Source organism: Xenopus laevis, chromosome 1S, assembly GCF_017654675.1.
Source record: "Xenopus laevis strain J_2021 chromosome 1S, Xenopus_laevis_v10.1, whole genome shotgun sequence".
In the NCBI taxonomy this organism is placed as follows: domain Eukaryota; kingdom Metazoa; phylum Chordata; class Amphibia; order Anura; family Pipidae; genus Xenopus; species Xenopus laevis.
Window position 1 is genome coordinate 76,248,638 of NC_054372.1, and position 22,146 is coordinate 76,270,783.

General features: G+C 44.1%; 1 long non-coding RNA gene across 2 annotated transcripts; it reads right to left on the bottom strand.

Annotated features, from left to right (window-relative positions):
- Positions 1-2,916: 2,916 nt before the first annotated feature.
- LOC121399334 lies at positions 2,917-20,639 on the bottom strand. 2 transcript variants are annotated; one of them, XR_005964928.1, is made up of 3 exons: positions 20,282-20,639; positions 16,147-16,262; positions 2,917-5,653 (listed from the first exon to the last, which is right to left on the bottom strand). It is a non-coding gene; the product is annotated as an uncharacterized LOC121399334 (long non-coding RNA). The 2 variants fall into 2 exon arrangements; XR_005964927.1 differs by lacking the exon at positions 2,917-5,653 and adding an exon at positions 11,892-12,327 and having other exon boundaries at positions 20,282-20,638.
- Positions 20,640-22,146: the final 1,507 nt, after the last annotated feature.

Below are 22,146 nucleotides of genomic sequence, written 5' to 3' on the forward strand. Positions count from 1 at the left end.
TTTCTTAAAACCATCTGTGATGATTTAAAATATCAGTGAAAATTGAAAAAGGCGTATTTTTCATTCATTTATTTTTAACGCTATTTTTCACTGCACAGATTGGGCTATTTTGAACTTTTGAAGTTCCTCTTGGCTAGTTTTGGGCTGGTTTTGTAACTGACTTTGGCTGGTTTTAAAAATTACAATGGCAACCCTGTTGTCACCCTTTTTCAGATTTGGGCAGGCCCGGACTGGCAATCTGTAGGTTCTGGCAAGTGCCAGAGGGGCTGCTATCAGGTGCCATAGAAAGTCACTATTTAGTGGGCTGATGGGGCCTGTTTGGGAGTCTGTGTACTTTGAATGCCAGGGCCTATTTTGACTCCCAGACCAAAAATGGCTTTGGGGCTACCATTAAAAAAATTCCCTTACTTTTAAGCTTTGTACATTGTGGTAAATGAATATATGGCATGGGACATGGGAAGAGCAATTCACACTTATGTTTCACTCAGTAACTGCTAGACACACATGCCCTCCCTGTATACATTGTTAGAGCACTCCTATCATTCCAAAAGAAAAAAAGTGTTCATATTTTGCCAGTTTCTTAAAAACATCTGTACTTTTTTCCATTAGCTCTGGTTGACTGGTATTGGTATTTACTACTACTCTCAGTCTATATTGCTTTTGAACCAAAAAGTACCATCTATAGTTTATTATTAATAGCTTACTAACACAGGCTCAACTATTAATAATTAATCTGAACACATAATATCTGGGTGCTTTGTATCCCACATTAAGATCAATAAACCATATATTTATGAACCATATATTTATGTGTAAATGTAAGTAGTCATAATTGTGTTATATTATCCAAACAACTTCAAGTACCATATGAGTAGTAGTTAAATGAAAAATAAACTCCAAATATACAGTTTTGAACAAAATTTTTATATAAATACAAGAAAAGCACAACAGTGCTGCATTAAAAAAATAAAATTATATTAGAGGAGGAGGAGGAAGAGGGTTATCCCTCAAGCTGTGCAGCAGGTCCCTCACTTCCCGGATCTCCCTCCTCATCTCGGTGACCTGCTGCACCAGGCCAGGTAGGAGGTCGTGGTGGTGGTGGTAGTCAGTCACTGTCTGTATAGCAGCATCCGCTGCTGCTACACCTATGCCCCCTTCCTCTTCAGCCTCTGATGGAGACTGTGGTGGAGGTGCTGGAGGACTCACAGCAGGTTCTGCTGCCTCCTCCTCTCTGCCTCTTCCTCAGCCTCTCCTTCAGCTGGATCTTCTTGGATCCCCTCCGCTGGCAAAGAATTTCAGTTTGAGTAATACAGCACTTGCATTTGTACAGCACTTGCATTTGTACAGTACAAATTATACAGGCTGAGGTGTTGTGTAAGTACAAGAAAACCATCATCAATAAGGATGGCAAGTATGGGGCGGGCAAAACCATTAAAGGGGTTGTTCACCTTCCAAACACTTTTTTCAATTCAGTTTTTAGATTGTTCCCCAGAAATAAAGACTTTTTAAAATTACTTTCCATTATTTATTTTTTAAGTTTTTTCCAAAATCTAAGTTTAGAGGTGAATTTTTGTGTCTCTGGTGTTTGAGTCTGGCAGCTCAGTAATTCAAGCACAGACAATTTTGCAACATTGAGTTGATCCATTTCTCAACAGCATCTCTGGAGTATTAGCAACAATTGTATCAAGTCTAACAGCTGCCTGTAATGAAACCCAGAGATTATGTTCAGCAAGGACAAAGATAAGAAATGTATCAACTAAATGTATCCATTTAGAACAGTTTACAGGATCGACGACCCCCCCTCGCAGAGCTGCTTCAGAAGGAGAAGCAGAGCTGCCTCATTTGCTGCCACTGCTCTGAAGTACCCTAAATCTGCCCCCTGAGTACCCCTGGCACTGTGCTCCAGCAGGTAATTGCTGACCATCCAGCGCTGCTCTACGAGGCACTCAACCATGTGCAGGGTGGAATTCCAGCGCGTCAGCAGGTCACAGATGAGCTGGTGGGGTGGCAGATTATGCTGCCACTGCATTGATGGCAGAGACGCGCTGGCGGTGGGGGCGGTGGCGGTGAAAATGGGCGCATACCCTATGTACCATCTCCAGCATGTCACCCAACCATTGGTAGGCCTTGTGGAAGCGCTGCACCACAAGGTTGAGGACATGTGCAAAGCAAGGCGTCTTGCAGGTGAGGAACTGGGGGAGGGAAACCTGCCGGGACAGAGGCCGCATTGAGGAGGAGGCTGCAGAAGAGGCTGAGCTACACAGTGGCTGCCTCCGACTGTGAGCCCCAGAATCCTCTTCCCTTGCTGCAGGGTCTGGGGAGCTAACACCTCTTCCCTGAGGAATGGTAGGAGGTGGACAGGAAGCACCACTGCCCCCGGTGCACTGCCAAGTTGGTGCTGCTCCCACATCATCCTGTGATGACGTTTCATATGGGAACTTAAAGCTGACGTTCCCATATGTGACCCTGCCTGCCCCCTTCGAACCTTCAGCCGGCAGAGCTGGCACGCTGCTAACATCTGGTCCTCTGCCTGGCACATGAAAAATGCCCACACTGCTGAAGTGCCACTGCCTTGCCTGCTGTGGAGGGTTGGGGATGGTCCCCAACCATACGCCCATAAGCTTTGGACCAAGGTGCAGTGCTGCCCTGTTGCCTGCCCAGTGCCCCCCCTAGCAGTGGTTGGTGGAGCCGGCTCTTCATCCTCATCAGTACCGCTAAGGGCCCCAGTACAGAAATTTACAACTGGGCCCCCCTAAAGGGATTGTTCACCTATGAGTTAACTTTTAGTATGATGTAGAGAGTGATATTCTAAAACAATTTGCAATTGGTTATCATTTTTTATTGTGATTTTTGTGTTATTTAGCTTTTTATTCAGCAGCTCTTCAGTTTGCAATTTCAGCACTCTGGTTGCTAGGGTCCTAATTACCCTAGCAGCCATACAATGATTTTAATAAGAGACTGAAATATGAATAGAAGAGGGTCTAAATACACAAATGAGTTATTATGCCTTCCTTGAAAAGAAGGCTTAACCCCATCTGTACCTTCTTAGCTATTCTGCTTCACTAACCTCCATGATTTTAATCGACACATGACTGCAGACACCAGACAGATTACAAATAAAACTTTTAGCATGGCAGATAAGTTGATCTGTTTCCTTTATGATTGTGAATCCATGTAAACAGTTCTACTAGGCCTTTCCTTATGAACAACTGGGAGGTTTGCTGTCTTGCACAGGGTTACAGGGCTGGGTGGGCAAAAAGTGACTGCCTTTTACCCTCTATACCTGCTGCCAATTGGTGTTGGGGGCACGCTAGGAATGATGTCCTACACTGCAAAATATTTTGTGCAACTTTGGTGACCAGTGTACAAATGTGTGCACAGTATTATGGATAATTATATATAAGAAATAAATACATTTCTCAGAATGCTCTGTTATAAAGATAGCTAGAATCTCAGCTACCATAAAGCAGGGCAGGACTGCTGCTTACAATGGGGATCAGATAGGGATTTTTATTAAAATTGAAAAACTTTTAAAAACAAAAACAAAATCATGACATATCAGAAGAATACAATAAGACAATATTTACATTATTTACAAAGAAAACGTAGAAGGATGAATCCAAGAGAAATCCAAGTGTATCCAATATTTCTCATTTACACTTTTCTTTTGTATCTCATTAATCTTAATAAAACTAATTTCCCTTAAGATTTTGTTTACTGTAAGGTCTATTGACTCATTCTCTCTCCAGATAGTTTTCCTGCATCTCATACACCAGAGGTGATACCGAATCACAGACAAAATAATATATATAGTCTCTCTGTTATAGTGATGCTTCCTGTGAACAAGTCCATAGGCTCTCTCAGCGTAATCATTGGCACATATGTTATAAATACCCAACACCTTCAGCACACCCTCATATAAACCACATGAAACAGAACAATCCACCAAAAAGTGTTCTTGACTCTCCTCCACCCCACACCCCCAGGGACACTCTTTATTTACATGGCTCAGGTATTTTACATTGCCCCGTACATACAGTTTGCCCTGCAGTGACAGCCAGGCATTATCAAACAGCTTTGCGGGAAGTCTCACACTGTTTAAATATTTCAATGTCTCCTCCAGGCTCCTACTGGTACAGTCCCTTATGGCCAACGGGACACAGAAGTAGCTTCATAGTACCCTGGCATAAATTTGTTTCCTCGGGGTCGATGTGATCTCTGCCACCCCAATGCCCCACCTCTTTATCAGTTTAAGGGCATGGGCAATGTGTGGTGGGAAATAGCTACACGGACCTCTTTCGCCCTACCGCCCTGCAGCCAGTCCATGATAAAAGACGATGCCCAAGACCTGATACAACTTTCCTTGAGTCAGACCCCCAAAGTTAAACTTTAGGAACATGACACCAAAGAAGGCCACAGGACAGACCATCCCCAAACCTCCCTCCTTCCTCTGCAGGAACGTTACCCCTCTTTTGACTGGGTTTAGCTTACTCCCCCAGATCATCTGGAAGAATAATCTATAGACTCGAACATATAAAGATTCTGGCAAAAGGAACACACAGAACACGTACAAAAACAACTGGATCAGAAAAGTCTTGATAAGGTTAACTCTTTCCCTATAGGTCAGCTTCCACCCTTTCCAACGCTGAACTTTTGCCAAACCGGTATCCAACTTCTCTTCCCAATTTGGCATTATCTTCCCTCCCAAATTTAACCCCTAGTATTTTAACTTGAGAGGAGGCAACAGGGAAGGTTCTTAACTCAAAACTGGGGTCATCCTCCAAAATCCACAAAGCTTCCGACTTTTCACTATTGACCAGAGACCCTGAGGCCTCTGCGTAGCTTCTGATGCAACAGGAGACTATCTCCACCTCTTCAGGCTTTGAGATAACCACCGTCACATCATCCACTTAGGCCACCAGCCTCAGGTGCTGACCACTGGGTGCACAGATACCCTCTAAGTTACCTCCCTGCAGCGACCTAAGAAAGGGATCTAATGCAAACGCATACAGCAAAGGACTCAGAGGGCACCCCTGTCTTACTCCTGCCCCAACCTGGAAGTCTTTACCCTGCCAACCGTTAATTAGTGGGAAGCTTCTTGCCCCTTTGTACAAAACTTTTATCCAACTAATAAATTGACCCGGCATACCGTATTTAGACAAAACAGCCCATAGGTACTGGTGATTCATCCTATCAAAGGCTTTTGACTGATCTAAACACAGAAAGTATTTCCCCCAACTATGAGCTTTGCATAATTCCAGAGCCTCTCTGATGGTAAAGACAGCTCCAAAAATGCTCTGCCCCTTCACCGTGCAGAACTGACAGTCAGACAATAAAGTACTTGAAAATAAACTTAAACGAAAGAAAATAACCTTTGTGAGAATCTTTCTATCTGTATTGAGCAGAGCAATTGGCCTCCAGTTCTCAATATGCTTCTCGTTCTTACCTTTTGACAGCAAAATCAAAGAGGAAAACTGCATAGATGGCGGGAGGTCTTCTTACTCTAAGCAACAGTTAAACACCTCAACAAGTGCCGGGGCCAACAGATCTTTAAAGGCCTTATAGAATTCTGATGTTAAACCATCTGGACCTGGAGCTTTCTTATTCTGCAGACTCTCTATTGCCAACTTTACTTCCTCCTCCGTGATTTTAGCTGTCAAGGGGAAAAAAATCAAAATTATTTGTGTCAGGTCCTGGGGTCATCTATAAGAAAGCAGTCATCCTTTCCCTCTCCAAAGTTCTCTCCGCAAACAAAGCATTATAGTAGGATCTCACGACTTCCAGTCAGTGGCAGAACTACCGGGGGAGCAGGGGGTGCGAGTGGGCCAGGGCCCGCACCCCCTCAGGGCCCCCGGGCAGTCCGCTCGCCGCTGAAAATACGGGCAAATGCAGCCGTACGGAGGGGGCGGGGCCCGGCTGTGCGTCACGCACCAGGGCCCGCCCCCCTCAACGATCGCTACTGCTTCCAGTATTCCCTCCCTTGTCTTTTGTTCCTTACCCTGGAAGTCAATGAGACCCCTCACCTGTTTCCTTTTAACTGACTCTTTACAGTTCCTAAAAGAATCTTGGGAAATTTTCATCCCAGAATCCCTCTCAAGAACCAGAGACCTCTGGCAGCTGTACTGATACTGCTTCATTTGGTTCTTTAACTGGGTCCTCCTTTCCCACACATTCACAAATGCTTGACTTTTCTTCTGCCCAACCTCTGGAGCAGCCTTACTGCCCCCCACAGTCCCCTCTCCCATCCCTCCCACACCAGCATTCTCACCCCCCTGTATCCCCTCACTCACAGCCTCTCTCTCTCTCACCACTTGCCCCACTCACACCTGCACTCATACCTGCACTCACACTCACACATTCTGGCTGCACAACAACATTAGCAGGGATATTAGAAGAAACAGAATAATTTGTGTTCCCTTTTTTCATCTGCTCAAACCTTTCCCGGTTCTTATAAATCTCTTCCCATGGTTTAATTATAAGGAAAGTCTTTTTAATTTCTTCCTCCGGTTCCTCCAACTCTTTATTATACATAGCAGTCTTTCTTATTGTCTGCCCTCTTAACTCTCCAGTCGCTTTGGCAGCCAAACTAAGTTCTTTTGCAATCACATTAAAGGGGTTGTTCACCTTCCAAACACTTTTTTCAATTTAGTTGTTTTTAGATTGTTCCCTAGAAATAATGACTTTTTCCAATTACTTTCCATTATTTATTTTTTACGTTTTTTCCAAAATCTAAGTTTAAAGTTGAATGTTCGTGTCTGTGGTGTTTCAGTCTGACAGCTCAGTAATCCAGGTGCAGACTCTAAACTGTTACAATTTTGCAACATTTAGTTGATCCATTTCTCAGCAGCATCTCTGGAGTATTAGCAACAATTGTATCAAGTCTAACAGCTGCCTGTAATGAAACCCAGAGATTCTGCTCAGCAGGGACAAAGATAAGAAATGTATCAACTCAATGTATCAATTTAGAACAGTTTACAGGATCGGCGACCCCCCCTCCCAGAGCTGCTTCAGAAGGAGAGAAATGACACTTTATACTTCAATATTAGAAAAACCGTGACACATAGAAAATACAAAGTCATTGGAAAAAGTCGTTATTTCTGGTGATCTATCTGATAACAACTAGTTGTTTGAAGGTGAACAACCCCTTTAATCAGTTATTTTTTCTCTGCTGCAATTACTCCATAGTCTTTAAAGCTTTGACAATTTCTCACTGATTTACAGAGTCTTTAGAGGTGGAGACCACAGAAAAGTCTTTAGAGACACAGTCTGTAACAGTCTCATTAGTGGAAACCCCCTCCCCGACACAGGCAATTAAGGAAAAGACAGTTTGTTTGTTACCTGCAGATTTCTCCTCCAGCACCTGTAAAGCCACAGTCTCTGCCAGGTAGCCACAGTCCATGCTTGCCTCCATTCCTCCCTCTGGTGAAGCAGCAGCACTTGGTGCCATTTGTGGGGGGGTTCCCTGATTCTTTGCTGGAATCTTTCCCTTCTCACTGTCTCTGCTGGACTCTCTATAGCTTTCACTGGGTGGGCGGAGTGGGTGGGCGGAGCTTCCCCTTTGCTGTGCTTCCCCTTTGCTGTGCACAAGCTTGTCTCTGCTTCCAAAATGGCGTCCTCCTTCCCAAACACATGGCTGGCCTCCATTACAGCAGTGCAGCTGGTACCTGCTTTCTCCCTCACCTGGGGGTCACTGTCCATAGCAGCAGCTGCTTGTGTGTCAATACAGCCACTTTTACCTTCCTTTTCCCCCAGCAAAGCACCGCTCCCCTCTGCTCTCTGACTGATGCAAGTACCAGACCAGGGGCTCCAGTCTGCGCTGGCCACAGGTCTTTCCTCCTCCATAGCTATGGGGGACCTGCTTGTTCCTTAGGGGGTGCTCTCTGGGACACAGGTAGCTTGGGATTCACCAACCTTTGCTGAAACTCCAGATGCAGGACTTGTAGTTACGCAACACATTGCACAGGGGGCTCAGATGCCGCAAACCAAGACAGACTTGACTCAGGGACCTCATCCAGCTTTTCTTCCTCCTCACTCTCCACATACACCTCTTCCACCTCCTCCTCCTTTAGCAAAACTTTCCCTTTCTTGTTTACTTTCTTTACAGTAGCAGCCATTTTCTTTTCTGCACCAGCCACAGCTTTCTGGCTCACAGGATCCCAGCCTTGCTCGGGTATTCATTGCCCCTGCTTCCTCTGTTGGGGGCAACTTCTTACCCATTTCCAAAAAAATAAATAAATAATCAAAAACAAAAATGAAAAGTAAAAGCTATAAAGCCACAAAAACAGCTGAGAAATCAACCTCCCCAGACCCAGAAGGGCCTGGGTAAGTCAAAATCACCAGCTCTCTCCAAACACATCTGCTCCCTACGGGGATCAGATAGGATCTGTGCAGCCACTGGGACAGAATGCTCTGTTATACAGACAGCTATAAAGCAGGGCAGAACTGCTGCTTACAATGGGGATCAGATAGGAATTTTTTTTATTTAGATTTTTTATTTACATAAATTATAAAAACCCTTTTACAAAATAATGCACACCTTCAAATTACTAGCATGAGGCACACACTAATTAATGAGAGTCCATTTGTGGCAGTTCATGTAGTATGTGACACCAAACCACCCAATCCACCCTCCAGAGGATTTAGATTCAGATTGTCCAAACTCTGTCCATACTGACATCCTCCCCTCCCTATAATAAAGGACATTCATATTCAAGTCAAGAGTCTGCTTGAAATGTTCTCGTTACACACTCCCTCCACCCTAACCCCACCCCCTACCCAAAACAAAGGACCCCCAAGGACAAAACAAAGCAGGCAGTAATTTTCCTCCAAGGTGTACATAGAAAAATAATAAACATTGAACAAAACATCAGGCTCAAACTAAACATTAGAATATGAAATCCCTCCATGAAGAAATATTAGATGAGGATTTTGATCTTTCCATCTGCCTTATAAAACATAACTCTCTGAGTATGAAGGACACTATCCTCTCTGCACTCATATCCATACCAAAAGTGTATTTGCAACGACCCTGCCAAAGATGATATTTGTAAGCAGTAATAATGAGGTACACTGTCTCGGTTTGATATGAATGGTCTCTTGACAAAACACCATATGCAAGTTCAGCATAGTTAAGGGAATTTAAAGATGGGGCGCATATGGCCTGGGAAACTTGATGAAGGATGTTGCTTGCCATGGGACACTGCAAAAGAAAATGCTCCTATGTCTCCTTTACACCACACCCCCAGGGACAATTTTTATCTACTGCAGACAGGTATTTCACATTCCCCCTAACAAAGAGCCTGCCCTGAAGAGAGAGCCATGCCAGATCAAAAAACTTTGGGGGTAATCTCTTACCGTTTAGGTAACACAGGCTCTCCACAAGAGTTCCCCCTACACAGTCCTTCAAGGCCATTGGAACAGCAAAATAGACACTCAACACCCTCTTATAAAGATCACGTCTGTAGGCTGTGCCAAGTTCGCCTATCCTTATGTCCCAAACTCTTAAAAGCTTCAGTGCGGCACCAAAGTGCAGTGGGAGATGACCATGTAGCACCGGCACCAACTTCACCCTATCACCTTGTAACCATTGCCCTATAAAAGGGGATGCCCGGGCCCTGACACTGTTTTCCCACGGAACATCCGTTCTTTGGCCCAGATTCCCAAAATTAAATTTCAAGAAAATTGTGCCAAAGAAGGCCACAGGACATAACATGCCCAGCCCACCCTCTTTAGTCCGCAGGTAAGTGATCCCTCTTTTGACATGATTCAGCTTGTTACCCCAAAGGAACTGAAAGAACAAGCTGTGGATCCTTACATAGAAAGCTTTTGGCAAGGGGTAAACATAAGACACATACAGGAGGATAGGAACCAGGTAAGCTTTGATGAGCTTCACTCTTTCTCTATAGGACAGCTTCCAGTTTTTCCATTGCTGTATCCTTAAGTCTTGTAAAGTATGGGAAGCACTCACGACAGCAGATTAACTGCAATTATGCTGTTTATTGTGTGGTGACACAATAAACAGCATAATTGCAGTTAATCTGCTGTCGTGAGTGCTTCCCATACTTTACAAAACTTTGGATATCTACAGGGTGCCAGAGACGGAGCATCCAGGGAACCATCACAAGAAGTAAGGCACAAACACTAATCAGTGTAAAACTCTCTGCTATATGTATCCTTAAGTCGACAGCATCCAGTTTTGACTCCCAATTTAACCTGGCATTATCACCCCTCCCGAATTTGACCCCTAGAATCTTTATCTCACTGGAGGCATGCTAGAAATCAGGGAGCAGAAAATCCGCCTCACCATCCAAGGTCCAGAAAGCTTCTGACTTATCAGCGTTGACCAGAGAGCCTGAGGCCTCTGAGTAACTTTCGATAACCCCGGTCAACATCCCAACTTCTTCAGGACGGGAGATGACAACCGAGACATCGTCCGCATAGACTACCAACTTCAGGGGCAGGTAACAGGGGACCTGGAAGCCCTCTAAATCCAAAGCCTGAACTCCACGAAGAAATGGGTCAATCGCAAAGACATATAGCAGTGGACTAAGAGGGCAACCTTGGTGTACCCCAGCCTCAACCCCGAAGGTTTCACCACACCACCCATTGACAAGTGGGAAGCTTTCCCCCTCCTTATACAAAACAGAAAGCCAATCAACAAATTGGTCTGGGTTGCCATACTTACGCAAAGTCGCCCACAGATAATCGTGATCTACCTACCACATACTTCCCCTTATTTTGGGCTTTACATGTTTCAAGCACTTCTCGTACAGACAAGACTGCCCCAAAGATGCTCTGCCCTTTCACCGTGCAGAACTGCTCATGGGACAATAACGTGCCTGAAAATAAAACAAGTCTAGAAAAAAAAACCTTTGCCAAAAGCTTCCTATCTGTGTTCAAGAGGGCAATTGGCCTCCAGTTCTTGACATCTGTAGGATCCCTGCCCTTGGATAATAACACCAAAGAGGAGATTTTCATGGAAGGAGGCAAAATGCCTCTTCCCATGCAGTCTTTAAAGAATCGGGGTCAAAAGGTTCTTAAAAGTTCTATAGAATTCGGCTGTTAGGCCAACTGGACCTGGGGCTTTCTTTAATTTTAGCTGCTCAATTTTTCAGGTCTGGACCTGGGGTTCCCTCCAGAAAAGCTTTCATCCTTCCCCTATCCAAAACCTTACTTCCGAACAAACTAGCATAGTAGGTTTGAACAACTCGCAGGATCCCACCCTTAGATTTCTGAACTATACCCTGAGAGTCCTTCAAACCAACAATCAACTTCCTCGTCACAGCTTCCCTGCAATTCTGAAAGGGATCCGGGCAATGGAATCCCCCATAATCCCTCTCCAGAACTAAGGACCTGTAACGACTATACTGATGGCGTTAGATCTGAAGCTTTAGTCTGGAAACTTTCTCCCCAACCACCCTGTCCGAAATTAAGGGTTCAAGCTTTCTTCGTAGGGCAAGGTACTTTTTATACTTGTTTCCCTCCCTTATAACAGATAGTCTGCGGAAGAAGGTGCGGAATGACTTGAAAAACACAATCTTTGTCAACTCACACTGAAGGAGTGCCTCAAAGGAGTGCTGCACTAACTCACTCTCCAGGGTATCTGAACTCAATCTCCATAACCCCCTACCTTTTGTTGGAACCGAGGAGACACCCAGCAAAAAAGATAAGGCAAGGTGGTCAGAGTAATCAACCAAGATTTCCTCAGTCTGTGTAAAGATCTCCTCCCTCCGAACAAAAGCCATGTCAATCCTGCTGCTTCGACCTGCACAATGGTAAGTATTCTTTGACATCCGACCACCATGGGTAAAGACATCAACCAAGTCTCCTTGCTCAAGTATGTTTTTAAGAAAATTACTTTCATATTTGTCAAAGGAAAGCCTTGATCTATCTTCTGCTCTAAGGACCTGGTTGAAGTCACCAGCCATGATGACTGAAGTGGAGGTATGGAGATATGGCTGAATTTCCCTCAAAAGGTTTTTTCTCCCATGCCCAGACTGAGGCCCATAAACATTAATAAGTCTCAGTCTGCGTCCTGCAACAGAGACGTCTAATAGAAGACACCTGCCTACTTCCACCTCTATAAGGCGGTGCACAAATATTCCAGAAAAGCCTTTAAACAAAATGTACCAACACCCAGGTTCTGCAGCAATTGAAAAAAATGCTGGACCCCAAAGCCAATTTTTTGATGCTTTCTTGATATCTGCAGTGGTGGTCAGTCTGGTCTCTTGCAAGAAGATGATGTCAGCTGAAGTGTGGCTTAAGGCTTCAAAGGCTTGATATCTTGTACTGGCCACTTTAATGCTTGTAACATTTGTTGAAATAAACCTGAGGGGGCAAGAAGCCATAGTTAAGTGTTATTAATTTTCTTGTGCCTCCTCCTCCTTCTACTCCTTCTATTATCCTGACTATCATCTTGATCACCAAATCTTTTAATCTGTGTACCAGATGGGATTGGATCATCATTTCCTAACGATATCATCTCACTTGCATCATCAGATAAAGCCTTATCACCTTCCCTGAACTCAACTAAGACAATTTTCCTGCGGACTTGCAATTTGTTGCATTTCATTTCAGACACTGAAACAACTTCCTCCTTTCCCTTACTGTCAGTATCGCCTTCAGCACCACTATCTGTACCCACAACAGCCTGAACATGACACTGTTTCACACTTTGTTTGTCTTCCATATCTATCCTTTCCAATTCATCTTGCTCTTCCATAGCATCTGCCCAAGATCTTTTCTCTGCCAAAAGTTCAAATTTGTTTTCTAGGCTGATTTGCATAGGTGGAATGTATTTTGGAGGGGACTGCTTTCCTGAAAGGACTTTGTTCTTTATTATTGTCCAATCTTGTGAGGAAGGGGACTTACTTAGTCTTACTGGTGGAATTGCCTTATCTGCTGGTTCACAATTTCCCTTTCCAGACTGTGCAAGAGGTTTCTGTCTCTGGGGAAGAGGCTGTATTCCTAAAGGCTGAATGATGGGGGCCTCTGTTATAGAAACTGGCAACTCATTATTTGCTACCTGAGACAAAGAGGAAACAGTCAGGGGAACAGAATCTCTTGCATCTCTTGCCACAGCTGACTGGTCTTTTACTGTATCATGAGGCTGAGAAGGGGGAATGACCGATGGTTGTGAATCAGACTGGAAATAATCCATCTCATCCCTTATCTCTTCCAACATATCTTTTGCCATCTCTTCCTCTAACTGAGGGCAACTCTCCATTATGTTATGAAGAGCCTCTGGACAAGCCCTATGTGAGTGGCCATAGCTTCCACACAAGTTACACTTTACATCATTGCAATCTTTCCCGGTGTGTCCTACATCACCACATAGTGAACACTTGATCACTGCACAGGCACTTGCCGATGTCAGTAAGAACCACATTTGAAACAGGCCCTTGGCTGACCCGGATAAAAAACCACCCCTCGCTCACTACCAATGAAGACAGAGTTTGGAAGATGCTGCGGCACATTATACCTCATGTACAATTCCACATTAGTACACCACCCACCTGACCAATACCCATTATTATCAATGTCCTTCTTCAAAGGGGTAAGCACCTTACAATGACGTCTAAGCCATATTAGAATATCCTCGCGAGGGACACAATCATTCTTAAACAAAATGGTGACTTTCTTTGTCTCAGGTTTAGTTATTGAGATGACTCTAAAACTTTCCCACAGGCCTGCATGTTTAAAGCTGTCATAATCCTGCCAAAAAAATTCCAGGGCTTGTGATGTTTTGAACACAATGTCATATTCGGTGTCAGAAAACTTTATATAAGCCCTGACGCCTGCCGGTGTTAAAGTACTTTGCTTAAGCAGCATCTCCTTGGCTATCACATCCCTAGAAGGCATTTGTTCCTTATCACCCTGCCACCTGAGCTTAATCACATTCTTTTGCTTGAAAACCGGCCCAGGTGCAGAGACAGAACTTGGCTGTGCGAAGGGCACTGTAGGCAGAGGATTCTGAGAAACAGCTGGAGTAGTTAAAGGGGAAGTTGTTATTGGAAAAACTGTAAGGGCTGGGGAAAAGGTTGAGGCCATAGAAGAAGTGGTGAGTACAGCAGAAAAAGATGAAATAGAAATTAAAGCAGCAGTACTTAAAGGGGTGGTACAAGGAACAGGTTGTATCACATCGGCCAAAGAATTAGCATCTTTGTTGACTTCATTAACATCACCAAGCACAGATTCCACACACTGCTTTGCAACACTTTCACTGATGTCTCCACCTCCACACTCCATAACATCACTTGCATTCACACAGTCTGCTCCAGCCTCCACTCCATCCACTCCATCCTTCCCAGACTCTCCCACACCAGCAGCTGCCATCAATTCCTGCTCACTCAGTTTCACATGCCCCAGTGCCAAGGACATTGGGGCACTCTGCACAACTGCAGAAGTCTCTGTTTTATTAGCTGATGGTTGAGTGAAGGTCTCCTTGGATGCTGAGGGCTGATGGACACAGTCAATCTGGGAAGTAGAGGGAAGGGAGGGAAAATACTGTTCTGAGAAAACAAAGCTTTCCTCTTCCTTATGAGCAGATTGGCTTCTCTTTCCCATTTTATCTTCTATATTATTTGCCTCATCCAAGCTGAAGATAAAATTGGGCGCATGTATCTGAGCAACAACTGATTTCGTTGTTTCAGCTGGCCAATCCTTCTAGTCTCCTTGTCACTATCAGAAGTAGATGAAGCAGATGCAATTTGCCTCATGGGCCTGTATTTAGCCGGCTGTTTAAGAGTTTGCCGAGAGTCCTCAAACCTTCTCCTGTTTGTATAGACTTCAGAAAGGGGAACAATTTTTTTATAATCCTGCAAAATCTGTTTTTCTAAGGTTCTGAACTCTTCATTTATTTTGTTAACTTTTGCTAAATAAAAGTCTTGCTTCTCCACATCAGCAGTTGAATAGTTATAAAATGCATTTTGCAACTCAACTTTAAATTTTTGCAGCTCTTGTTCATTTGCCAGTTGTATTAATTCAACCAGTTCATCAGTGGTAGGTGTTTGATCCTGGTTGTGACTTGAACCAGCATACTGTCCCTTTAAGAGGCTTTCTGCTTTGGGTTGTTCATTTATCAGAACAATTGTTTCCCTCTGATGTGGGAGTACCAAGATGGCTGTTCCCTGTGAGACTCTTATACATCTCTACAGAGGGAGTAGCAATATGGCTGCTGGAGTTTCTTCCCACTGCCTCCCCTGACTCCACACCAGCTCCAGACACCACCCGCACCCCTGCACATGAGGCAGTTTTTGTTACCAGAGCATGGGGTGCTTGATGCCTCTCAGGGGAAGTTTTAGAAGCAGCCATTCCTCCCCCACAATCAGCCACTGGAGACTGCATGTTGGCCGCATGGTGCAAAGCAGCTGCTGCATATTCAGCCCCTGATTGTTTGCTGGGTTTGCTCTGTGCTGCCTCTCCACCCACAAACTCACAGTCTTCCCCTGACACAGATTTCATAGAGGCAAAGAGATCAGGAGAAATAAAATGCTGACTGGTTTCCATTTTATCTTTATGTTTATCAACACGTATCTCAGAGCTTTTACTCTGCACACAACCCTCCATATTTGCAACAGATACAATTTCTGCTTTACTTTCCATTTGTCTTTCTTTTCCAACAAACTCCTTCCTTCCCTCCCTCTCACTCATCACACACTTTACTTCCCTAGACAAAAATCAGCAGCACACTGTTAAGTTGCAAAAGTGCTCAAGTGCATAATTTATTTAGCCCATAGCATACAAAGGCAACGTTTCGAGCCAACCAGGCCCTTTATCAAGCCCCGTGTTACACCATCAACAATCCTTTTAAAGTGAGGGGTTGGGGCGTGTACATGTGCTCCACCCCCATCCCACAATTAATCAATCAAATAGATTACATATTGAATAATGACCTTTCAACCCCAATAATTTAAAATCCATTTATGATAAACCAGTGTTAATAAAAAAGTGTTAATAAAAAGTTAAGAATGTTCCAAATGTAGAATAAAATGTCCAGCATGGATTCCAAAAACAGTAGGTTTCATCAATTGAGTCCGTTGGTTTTCAAAAAAGTCCATTAGTGATCGCAAAACCTCATACTTTGATGCTCAAATCAATTTAAAACATACAACAATTATTGCACATTGATAAGGTGATTTTGCATACCTGAGACGCCCATGACAAACATACTCAGCACTTCTCTGAGACACTCCAAGATATGCTCGATGTTATGCCGGCACTCGGGTGTTCTATGCAGGTCACCAAGTAATACTTCTAATACCCTTAAAGAAGGAAAAGAAAAATCATTAAAATCAAATCTCTGAAACATGGTATATGTAACATCTATGTATGCACCAAAAAGACTTATCTACCTAAAAAATAAATGAACCTGGAGTATACTCTCTATTCAGGCCTCTGGGCCAGATTGTATCTAGTTCATGGATCCACATCATTTCCAGTTTCTTTAGCATCAGTAGCCTATTGCCACCTCTCCTAGGCATCTCCACAGTGTCAATGACCTGAAATTTAAGCTGACTGATGGAGTATCGTGTATTATACTCTCCGTATTGTGGATTTATGCTTAGAGATACGATCCCGTATCTTCTGCGTGGTTTCTCCCACATAGAGTAACCCACAGGGACACTTAAGCAAATATATTACATATGATGAATCACAGGTAAAGTATTTGTTGATAGTATACTTATTTCCCCGATGTGGGTGATAGAAACAATCACCCTTTATCACCGAATTATACTGGGTACAGTGCAGACAAGGAAAAGTCCCGAATTTTGGATTCTGTAAGAAAAGTTGTTTAGTTCTAGTCTTGCCACCAATGTCAGCCTTAACCAATTTATCTTTCAGACTTTTCCCACGTTTATATGCTAATAGGGGCACCTGTTGGAAAGACGGTATGTCCAAATGGCAATATTGCAATATATGCCAATGTCGGCGGATGATGTTGCCCACATGTCTGCTAGCTGTTGTATATTTGCTCACAAATGCAAGTCTATCCCCCTTTTTGGAAGTCATTCTCATCACTGACTATACGTTTTAGCCTTGTATATTGGGTCAACGGTAGGGAATCCCTCAGTGTTTTAGGATGGAAGCTGGTATAATGTAGCAGACTATTTTTATCAGTCGTCTTCCTAAATAAGTCGGTCTTCAATTTAGTCCCCACCCTCGTCAGCTGAACATCAAGGAAACTTATGGTATTGGAATCATATGTATTTGTAAACTTTAGCGTCTCCTCCATACCATTGAGGAACGTATGAAATTCAATTAAAAAAAAACAACAGGTCATCAATATAGCGTACAAACAATATACAATGTTCCTGATATATCGGGTTTTCATATACCAATGTCTCCTCCAGAAATGCCATATAAAGGTTAGCATATGTAGGGGCCACATTACTGCCCATGGCGGTACCCCTTTGTTGGATATAATAGTGGTCCCCAAACAGAAAATAATTCTGATGCAACACTATCTCTAATAAGTCAATAATGAACTTTTTTGTGGTATAGTGTATTGGGTGAGGTCTAAATGCAGTGGCGTAACTACCGAGGAAGCAGACCCCTCTGTCGCGGGGGGGCCCGGGGGAACAGGGGGCCAGGTGGGGCCTGCTTCCTCGGTAATATGCACAACAGGCAGGGACTATTTCGGGACATTTGCGCTGGAAATCAGTGAGTTTTTGTACCACTTCCTGCCCCCACACTGGAAGTTCAAAGCAGAAGTCTCTCTGATGGGATCGGTGCCAGAGTATCATCATCAATCACTGTGTGCAGCGTGTTACGTGAGATAACGTTTTGTACCGCACAAAGTTTTTTTTATTTAAGAGCGTGCACAGTGATTTATGATGATAGTCTGGCACCGATCCTATTCCTCAGACTATACCTCGTCATGTTCCCCCTGTATGCTAGACACCATGGTAGCTTCTAGAAATTCCAACCTTAAACCTGGGATAGCAAGTTGCTGCAAAGGAATGTTCTGTGCACACAAGAAGGTATGGCCTTTTATTTCATTATTTAAATAAGCAGAAAGTAAGCACTTGTCTTTATCAGAATGGAACGTCCCTGTGCAGGCCCTGGTGTTTCCAGGGGTCAGTAATGCACACACTATTATTAGTAACCCGACAGATAAGTGGGAAATAGAATCCTGTGTTGGATGTGGGGTGTAATAGAGTCCCTGAGACTGTGGTGACCAGAAGTGAATAGGGGTTAATTCAGTTTATGTTTGCACATTTATGATTCAACGGCCAGTTTGAGTACAAATTACAGTCAAAGTGATGTAACCAGTGAATAAAAGGGGGAACAGAATACTAAATCATTTGTAAACATTACGTAAAATAAAAGCATTACAAAATTACATTTTCAAATAGTCTTTGAATACAACCCTCTCCAAGTCTCAATAATAGTAGCTAAATGGCCCCTTTAAAACCAGCATTTCTGTAAAATAAACAACAGCAATCAGTGGCGTAACTTCTAAGGAAGCAGACCCGGCAGTTGTGGGGGGGTACAGGGGGCCCAGTGGGGCCTGGTTCCTCGGTAATATGCACAACAGGCAGGGACTATTTCGGGACATTTGCACTGGCAATCAGTGCCGGACTTAGGCCAATTTCGTCCAATCAGGCCCGTGCCCCCTGGGGCCCCACACCATGAAGGTAGCCACTACAAGCTGAGTTTTTGTACCACTTCCTCCCCCCACACCGGAAGTTCAAAAGCAGGTGACTCTCTGACTGAAGATGTGATTGGTGCCAGACAATGATCATCAATCACAGATGCAAGGGTCTCACCTTCCTTCATGGAAGGAGCGTCCCTGATTAGTAGTATCAGGGTGCACATCACAGGGATGACGCAAAAATTGCAGTCAGGGACAAGTTAGAAGCAGCCTGGACTGGAATTCACAATAGGCCCTGGCATTCCAAGTACACGGAGGCCCAATCACCCCCCTCCAGCCAGTGTCGGACTGGCCCACCAGGAAAACTCCTGGTGGGCCCAGGTGTCAGTGGGCCTCTTGCTTCTAATCATTTGGCCTATTTCATCTCAGTCCCTATGAAAACAAATAATAGAAGAAAATTGAAATTAGATATAAAAGACTAGGAAAATAAAAAGGTTGACTGAGGATAGGAGGAATAATAGTTTGGAAAGGGGGCCCACGGTCTAAGGTTTTATGGACCATGGGTTAAGGTTTTCTGGTGGGCCAATGGTCTAAGGTTTTCTGGTGGGCCCCTAGCACCCCAGTCTGACACAGCCTCCAGCCCAATAAATAGTGACTGTCTGTGGCAACGTACAGCAGCCCCTCTGGCCTGGTTAGAAGCCAGGGCAGGTGGCAGGAACCAAAGTCAAACAAGCAGAGGTAAAAAACCAAGAGACTACACAATAACAAAAGGGCTTGAGCAGGATCTGAAACATAAGCCAGCTTGGGGAAAAATTAAAAGAGGAAGTAACATTTTTTTTCCCCTCCAAAAGGATGATGTTTTGACAGTAATAGGGGGACCTGTTGTACCAAGTAAATTGACCCTTCATGTGACCCCTGCTGTTAGTTTCATTTCACTCTTAGTAAGCACTAAAATGGAATTTAAAATAGTTTCTTCATTACACAATCCTAAAATACTTTGTTAGGGCATGTAAAGGCAAACATATAAAATCCCATTTTTACATTCTTTAATGAAATTCTCCCACTATTTCCTGCAGAGGGGGCCCTGAATATTTTTTTGCAGGGGGGCCCTGGCATCCGAAGTTACGCCACTGTCTAAATGGTAACGTATGGCGTGGAGACCAGACTCATGTGCGATGGATGTATATAGACTACTCACATCGAAACTTGTCAATATTATATCATGTTCAGGGAGATGGATTGTTTCAAGTATATTAAGCAAATGTGTAGTATCTTTTACAAAGGATTTGGTATTGACCACCAATGGCTGTAGGAGTTTATCCAGAAATATAGCCAGGGGACTAAGAACTGAATCAGTTCCTGCCACTATGGGTCGTCCCGGTGGTATTTCAAGATCTTTGTGAACCTTTGGCCATGTATACAATACTGGTGTTATAGGATTCTCCTTGATGAGAAATTTCTTTAAATCCCCATCAATTATACCGTCCCTCTCGGCACTAAGTACCTTGTAATTAATAACAGGGGGTACATTATAGGCACACTAAATAATAAATGCTGAACTTAAAAAGGGAAGTTCCTACATTTCAATGGGGAGAGACAGTATCCACACAGGGCCCTTTTTAACTCTTTCCTCTAACCATTTGCTTCCATATCTTTCCCTTCCTCTCTCTGCACCAGTCACAGTACCTTTAAACTGTAAGACAAAAGTTAGTTTTGCATCCGTTTTCTTTCCCCTGTTTCTTGCCTCCGTTTCTATCAAAGCCAATTTTCTGTCCACCTCTCCTCTCACAGCCCGACTTCTGAAAGTCCGTTCTCTCCACCTCTCCCACCCCTACTGTCACAGCCGTCTTTCTCTCTCCCCCTCCTCTCTGAATCATTTCACTCACAGCTCGATCTCTGAAAGCCGCTTCTCTCCACCTTCCCCTTTTTCTCACAGTTGCTGACAGGCTGACAGGCTGCTTTCTCCCTCTCTGCACTGCTGGATCTTGTTTCCTTTGCGGCAAGCGTGTTCGTCAAGCTCTGCACGTCACTTCCGCCTACTACACTGCCACAGGGTCCTAGCGCTGGGTCCCTTAGTCTTGAAACCCCTGTGCGCACCCATTGACTCGCGTATAAGCCGAGGTAGACTTTTTCAGCACATTTTAAGTGCTGAAAAACTCGGCTTATACACGAGTATATACGTGTACATCCATGTAAGAATCCTTATCCATAATAACAAGTGCACCACCCTTATCCACTGGTTTGATCACTATCTTGTCATTATGTAGCAATTCAGACAAACATGCCCTCTCCTTATGATTTAGATTCGACTCATGTCCAAACCATGGATTATGTATGGCCCTTTGTTTTAGTTTTTCAATATTACCCATCACCAGTTTTACATATGCCTCAACTACATTGTTGGTATAAAGGTACTCTTGTTACATAAACCCACATCCCTAACGGTAATACATGAGTTATCAGAGGCAACCACATTAATAATAGTTTGGTCTGGTATTTTAGCAAAATGGCTTTTCAACCTTAAATTGCGAAAAAATCTCTGTAATTCAATATCAAGATTGAAGGTGTCACATGCATAAGTGGGACAAAATGATAAACCCTTTTGTAGTATTAGCATTTGTTGTTCAGTAAGTACAGATTTGGAAATATTGTATACTAACGTCTCTTGTACTTGTCCTGTTTCGCCGATCTGTATGGGAGCTGTCTGCGTTCCTGTGGGTTGGGATTGTAGCGCACCTCCCTGTCCCGTGGTAGTCTGTCCCCTGTGGCCTCTCCGGGTCCCCCGCCTGGTCTTGCAGGTTCTGGGGTTCGCAAATCTAAAAAAAGAAGATGAGGAGGAGGTAGAAGCGGTATTGTCTGAGAAACTCTCCTCTGTAAATTTGACTCGTGGTTTCCGATAATTTCCAGCACGTGGCCATCTTTACTGTGTGAAACACTTTACTGTGTGAAACACTTTACTTCCCTGTCAGGCGTTTTCACAGCGCTGGCAGCTGCCTTTTCCAAATCCTCCATGTCTGTGGAAGAAATCCTTCCCAAGGAAACAGATCTTGATCTTCTTGCTGCTCCTTTCCTTTCACTCCCTGCTGTTTTACTCCTTGTCTGCACCGTCCTGGTGGATCTCACACCTTCCAGTGTAGGCCCCAAGGCCTGGGCCTCACGCTGGTGGTTTGCCCGCCCAGTAGGGTTGCCACCCGGCCGGTATTTTACCGGCCTAGCCGGTAAAATACCTGCCAAGGCCGGGGCTGGTATTACAAATTTACCGGCAATGTAGCTGCCGGTAAATTTGTAATACGATCAAAAGGAGCCCTCGGCCTGCCCCCAATCCCCTGCAACTTACCTTTTTCTTCTAGCGTCCGCGGGTCTCCGTCGCATGGCCCCACCCCTTTTGACGCCGTGCCCGCCCCTTTTGACGTCACACTCACCCCTTTTGAGGCCCCGTCCCCCAGCAGCTGGTAAAATTTTTTATAAAAGGTGGCAACCCTACCGCCCAGGCCTTGCATGGCCTGGGCTGACACTCTCCATCCCTCTGGTTCTCTAAGAGCTCAGTGACT